The sequence below is a fragment of the Elaeis guineensis genome, chromosome 8 (assembly GCF_000442705.2).
Source record: "Elaeis guineensis isolate ETL-2024a chromosome 8, EG11, whole genome shotgun sequence".
NCBI lineage: Eukaryota > Viridiplantae > Streptophyta > Magnoliopsida > Arecales > Arecaceae > Elaeis > Elaeis guineensis.
The window spans coordinates 59,132,701-59,140,116 of record NC_026000.2 but is presented as its reverse complement, the minus strand read 5'-3'; positions in this window follow the sequence as shown (position 1 = coordinate 59,140,116).

Sequence of the window (7,416 nt, the reverse complement as noted above, 5' to 3'; positions counted from 1 at the left end):
CTGGCACATCCACAGCCATAGGAGTGCACTACTGAGGTCTCAGACCTATCTATGGAGGCAGCCAGACTTAGAGGAGTATTGGAGAGTGGATTTGATTTTCTGAGGAGAGAGATCAGAGGCTCTAGTGAGCATGCATCCACCCAGTTCACTGTACTGCTTCAGTCTGTTTCGAGAGCTCTGAACCTTCTAGACACCATCAGGCTCTCTCTTGCAGTTTAGTCTTTGCTTCTCAGCCTTCAGGATCATCTCGCCCACCTACTCGTGCCAGCACCTCCACTCGTGGCAGAGGCAGACGGGGTAGAGGATGAGTCTTGGTCGTGATCCTTCATCTCCCCACCCTATCTCCGATACATCTGATTCTGATCCATCCAGTCATGAGCTCTACTAGATCCTTGTTGTTAGTCTGTCTTTAGTCTCTTTCTAGGATCTATCTTTTGGCCATGTAATGATGTTGACTGATTACTTTTATATTTTGGTATATGTAGTGGAACAACTATGTGTATCAGTCACTTTTTGATTATATATATATATCTACTCTTTGACTTTTAATGTATGACCTTCAAATTGGTCACTTTCAATTATGGCATCTTAAAATACTATGAATTGCTATTTCATATCTATGATATCCAATGTATATTCTTTTATGATTGCTTATTCAGGGGGAGTAAACATTAATGTAGTAAAATTACTGTTAGTAAAAAAAAAATTAATTTCCATCAAAAGAAAAAAAAGAGACAATGTATTCAGAAAAAGGGGGAGAAAAATATTTTTGTTGATGTGTAAAAAAGGGGGAGAAATTAAAGATCAAAAGCAGATTAATAAAAGAATAAAAGCCAAAATGAGTAAATTGTTAAGCAAAAGCAAATGAGCAAACTTTAAAATTAATTCTTAGACATGCTCTGTACCAAAATTAAATAATCAAATGAGAATGAGCAAATTTTCAAGATGCTAAGCAATTTAAAAAACAAGGCAAATGAGATATTTTCAAATGAGCAACTTTCAAAATTCTTAAGCAAATTCTGCTTTCTCTGATAACAAAAATAAATTTTGCTCTGATATCAAAATCACATAATCAAATGAACAAATTTTAATTTATTAAGCAATAGGCAAATTGTTTATGCAAATGAGCAACACAAGCAAATGGGCACATGTATCACATGCCAAAAGAATCAATCTTCTTTTCAAGCAAATGCACTTATAAGTAATTTTCAAGTTGGTAGTAAATTTCTTATTTATCTTCAAATACCTATAATGCATTTCATTCCTTTGAAATTCATGCTCATTATTTATATATATGCTTTTGTTCAAGTATTTTGTCATCATCAAAAAGGGAGAGATTGTTGCTCCTTGGATTGATTTTGATGATTACAAAGCATTTGAAGGGGTACTAATGATTTTCGCTTGAAAAAGACTTATTGCTCTTCAGGGGTAAAATTATAATTTTACCAAATCCTGATTTGAAAGCATCAAGTGATAGAATAAAAGATTTGTAATCTATTGGTGAAAATTTTATTATTTTTGGACTTGTATTTTGAAAGATATTCATGTTTGAAAAACATGAGTCGACCCATGAGTCGACTCATGACATATGAGATGATTGGCACGCTGAATTTTTGGTCGGCACAAACTTGGCACACCCTGTGAGTCAACCCATGAGTCGACCCCCAAGGCATGAGTCGACCCATGAGTCAACCTCTGTGGGTTTTGGGCCAATTTTACAGAACCTTGCTTCCTTTTTGGTTTTCTGGTATTTTTTCACAGAGGTCGACCCATGAGTCGACCCCCAGGTATGAGTCGACCCATGAGTCGACCCCTGTGATAGATATTCTGCAAGGCTAGTTTTTAACCCATTTTAAGTACTTTTAATGCTCATTTAATGTGATCTAACGGCTCTATTTCAGCCCAGATTGTTCTCCACCATTCTTTAAAGCTATAAAAGGGACAAAAAGGTGGAAATCAAAAGAAGAATCAAGAAGAGAGATTTTGAAAAGAGAATTTCAAGCTAACTTTTCAACCCTAAGCAAAAGCTCACTCAAAGCATTCAAGAAGCCTTTAATCCAAGCTCACCAACTCCTCAAGTGTACATTCAAGTCTCCAACCACCTTGAGGAAATCAAAAAGGGTCTTCTTCTCCTTGAGTAAAGTGTATTTAAAGTCACATTCGCTCATTAAAGGAGCTTTCTTTGTATTTTCTATGCTACTCATTGTTATACTCTGGTTAAGTTATTGTTTTTTGTTTTGGAAGGGTTCCAAAATAAGGAAAGGTTGATCCGAACCTTGAATCGGAGTGTATTAGATTGGTTTGTACCCGAAAAATAAGTGAACTAGCTTGGAATAGCTAGAGTCGGAGTTTTCGATGTTTGTATTCAGGTTGAATACAAGTTAGTGGATTGAAATTTTCAAGTAGGAGCTTGGAGAGTGGATGTAGGTGCAAGGTTGGCACCGAACCACTATAAATTCTTTTGTTTGTGTTGTGCCTGATTGCTCTGCTTTAACTCTTCATTACTCTCTTGCATTCTTGCATTTAGCCATTAGCCTTGAATCAACTTTACTCTCTCTATTTATTGAGCTATTGTCAAATATTTTTCATAAGACATAAGTTAAGCTTAAAATTTTTAGAAACCCAATTCATCCCCCCTCTTGGGTTGCATAGCTGGGCAACAACACGTCACTAAAATCTAAAATCTAAAATCAAAACAAAAGGTTAGTAAAATAAATCTAGAGATTTGATCTTCATATTTTTGAATCCTGTGGATGTTCAGGGTTCGAGTTGTAGCCGCATAAGCATCCGACCTCTATTAATATCTACATAGAGATGCCTACTCAGAGTACCAAGACCATCGATGTACTAACACCTTGCAAGTCTTGCTCCTCAGCTTTGGATCTTGCCCCATTACTATTAGAAACAATTGAACAGGGCCTTGCACAAATCCTTCATGCTGAATCGTAGGGATTCTTCTAGATCATCAAGAAAAATCAAGAACCCTTCTTGACTTTCTTTCTCTCTCTAAAGCCACTCTCTCATATCTCTATCTAGAGGTGGAAGTATGCAATGAAAATAAAAGGGAGGAAGAAGATGTTGAGGAGGAGGAAACAATGGACGGCAAGAAGTTACACTAACTGTCCTAGCACATACAACATATGCATAACCACTTCATGCAAAAACTCTCCTCTTTTATAATTTTGTCGCACAAAATACCTTCTTTCCCATATCAAAATCACATAGAAATCAGGTTAGATTAGTTAGGCTTTATCTCTTATCCAAATAAGAGTCCTAACTAATCAAGAAATCAAATAACTACCTCTCCATACCCCTTCACGCATGCATATGAGAAAATCAACATGACAATCACCGCCAATCCTTCTTTTCTTTATGCAAAGTGGAGAGAAAAGCTCAGAAAATTTGGACTCAAAGGGTCAGGGTCAATTTAGTTCAAACTGAGTCCAAATCGAGTTCAAGTTGAGCCCGAATCGAATCAAATTCTAAAGGCTGTCAAACTAGATCCAATCAGGATTGAAATTCAAATCTGATTTGGATAACTGAATCTAATTATTATTAAATTAAATTGAGTTTAATTAAATTAAATTTGATTTAAATTAATTAAGATTTAATTTATAATTTAATCAGCTTCAATTAAATTATAACATTTGTAATTAAATCTCAGTGCTAACAATTAGCAGTTGCTACATCTATAATACTTATAAATTAGCAATTTTTAAAATTTAAACCATCAATCCAATTGATAATTTACATATGATCCAAGTCATTGATTATGCATGCTCCTTTTGTGTATGATCCCCCAGGTTCTATTATGTCTGGTAGTGAGACAAATCATGATTTTCATTATAATATCATTGAAACTCCTTTCGATGGACTGAAATTATTTTAACTCATCCGAATAAAGATTATTGATCCAAAAATGATCCTAGTGAGTTCTCACGATCTACCAGTGATACCTAATAGCATGTAACAACCCAGCAGAATAGAAGAATGAACCTCTAGGTATAGTTATCATGTGATACAATCCATCTATCATGAGTTTCGACTAGACGGAGGTCATAAAAAATTCGTCAAACTCCATCATCAGTCATATGCTAGATTGACTCGACTCGAGTTCATTGTGAATCCTATGAAAACTCTTTTTCCGTAATTACACTTGTTCTGATCAGAGACTTTCTAAACTCAGTCTTGCAAACCACATAAAATAACTCTTTTTTCTACCAAGATCGATAGATTTCATCTAGATGCATCCTACTCTAAATAGTAAATCTGAACCTACAATAGCCAATATACACAACAAGAATCCAAATGGTTAGGGATCAAGAGAACGTACAGTCAAACTAAATGGTCTTACTGCGAATAGTCAATACATCACGAGTCAAAAGATCAGTCACAGTACTGTAGCATCGAAAAAATTACTGACGAGTAAGTAGACATCTAAGTGATTTCTCATGTTGGTCACGCTCAGTACAAGTTGTTCTCTAACAACCATCTGCACTCTCATCTCAGTGTCTCCACACTGCAGATTCAAGATTCATCTATTCGAAATGGAAGTGATCTTTGCATCGATCTTAAATGGATTGATCACTATCTTCCATGACGATCCTATGATCGGAGACATTTAGAAATTAACCACTAATGGTGTATGTCTCAAATTCTTAACACCTTGAGAATATACAAAATTATATTTATTAATTTTTAGGATAAATCATGGACACATACTACATGATTGGTATTAAAAAATTATCTGACAAGTATAAAAACATGCTTTAGAGAAAGGTATGTGTCCACCAAGTTTGACTTCTAGGACATACATCTATAGGCAAACCCTTTAAGCTCCCAATAGGGGTGACCATTTTTTCCAACCTCGTGGATATCCAACCCAACCCAATCTGTGTAGGATGGATTTTACCTAATCCGATTAAGAGGAGGGGTGGGTATGGGTTTTAGAAAAAAATCTCTCTTATTTAAATAATTAAAAAAAACTCTCTTTTTCTCATTTACAAAAAATCTGCCCATAGACCCCCCCATCTGGCTACCCTGTCACCAAAGGCACCACGACAGCCCAATGATCAATGGGTCCCCACTCCCCCCTCCCCGGCCCCCTATCCCTAGTGGCAGTCTGGTAGGTTTCTATCACCCCCCTAGCAGTGGTGGCTCGACAACTAGGTTCCAATAAAATCCTAGCCATTGTCTAAGCTCTTATTCGACTGCTCCACACCTCCCATTCGATTAAGACCCCTGAGGATGGAAAAATAGCAGAAAAACCTAGGTAATAGTGTGGGAAAAATCAAAGAAAACAAGGAAAAAATGGAAAAAAATTGAAAGGCAAGACCTTTTCCCTTATGGATTGATCATTCTTTTCTCTTTTGGCTTCATTTTCTTTTTAGGAGATCCATGGAGAAGGAGAGTACCCGAGGGAAATCGAAGGGCATTCTTACGTTCTGATTGAGATTTTTTCTCAGGATTTTGTACGATTTGTGGTAGTGTGAGTTGGTCCTGGTTAGGGAAGGAGTGCATCTGAGGGAGATCGAAGGGGTTTCTAGGTTAGTTTCTAGATTTCAGTTTGGGCTTTTTCCTTGGGCATATGGGATTTTGTGCAAGTTGTGGCAGTGTGACTTGGTCCCGATTGGGGAAGGAGAGTACCTAAGGGAGATCGGAGGGCTTTTTAGGTTCCGATTGGGGTTTTTTCTTAAGAATATGGAATTTTGTGTGAGTTTGTGGTAGTGTGAGTTGGTCTCTTGTGGTTTTGAGAGTTTAATCTTGGTGGAAGCATGATATTTTGTAGGGTTTGGGGATGGGGTGGTGGGCCATGGTGGACATGGGGAACGGAGGTCGGAGAAGGAGATTGATCTGGGTATGCTTGACCTGACCCAACTCATCCTTGGAGCCTAACTCGAGATGGGTATAGAGCAAGTATGGATATGATTTTTTTCAAGTGGGATGGGTATAGATATCGATCGACCTGACAATACCCGATCCATTGTTACCCCTAGTTCTCGATGGTCGAGCTCCCACACTAAGCACTACAGATCGGGCAATCAAGGCCTAACGATCCAGAGAGATGACTCTACTCTAATTCTTTTCATTATATCTTTTCTTTCTATTTCTCCATATTATTTCAAAGCCTTACTTGACTTACGCACTAGAGAAGACTCAGCTAGATCCACTCTAATGGGCATTTCTCTTCTTTTTGTATGCAGACTTGCAACTCTCTATAGCAAATTCATGCTCTGTTCTCGACTATCATGAATCATCAATGAATCAATCTGTGCTCTCCATGCCTCCAAATCATCAAACCATGGTCAGACAGGATCTGCGCATCAACAACCACAAAAAAGCTTTATTCAATTCTATCAAAATAGGAAAATGGAGTTATTTTATGGAATAGGAGAAACATGTTCTCTTAATTATAATTTTGTCCCCATCTACTTTTAACCATATCAAAACAATGGAGGAAAATTTTATCCTGATAATAAAATCTACATAATCATGAAATTGATACACTCAGTTATTTCTCCTTTTAAACCTCCAACCAAATATCAAAAAATAATTCATTCCATAATTTTTTTTTCTTTCAACTTATCTAGATAATTTTCTATGTTTTCATAAATTTTCACTTCATAACCAAATCAAATTATTGACTCAAGGAATGACTTTGATGATTAAAAAATATTAAAGTATAAAAAAGATCATATTGAGAATGATTTTGTAGGAAGTAAATACTTTTTGGTTAGCTTTGGAATCACTTGGGATGTGTTTGAGTTAGAAAAATCAAGTTTGGAGATGAATTCAAAGACAAAAGCTAAATTGAGAATAATGAGTCGACTCATGACTTAGACAAGTCAATTCTAGCACGCTCTCAGACTAGCACATAGGCTGGCGCACCCTACGAATAGACTCATGAAACCCATGAGTCGACTCTCTCAGTGGGACAGAAGATAGATTTTTGACACAACCTACAAGAGTCGACTCATTGATATAGAGAGTCAGACTACTGGACTTGGATGAGCTAGTCGATTCCTCATCTGATAAGCCGACTCTCTCAGAAAAGATAGAATGATGACTTTTGAAGATCTTTAGTTGAGTCGACTAATACTCTATGCGAGTCGACTCTTGGACGTTCATGAGTCAATTCTTAGACTTTTATGAGTCAACTCCTGAGTCTTTGATAGTTCAAATGACTAGTTCTGCAAAACATCCTATTTCATTTTAAAAAAATTTCTAACAGCTATTTTTTTCTCGAGCATATGGGATTTTGTGCAAGTTGTGGCCGTGTAACTTCATCCCGATTGGAGGAGGAGAGCACCTAAGGGAGATTGGAGGGGCTTTTAGGTTCCGATTGGGGTTTTTTCTTAGGAATATGGGATTTTGTGCAAGTTGTGGCAGTGTGAGTCAGTCCCTTGTGGTTTTGAG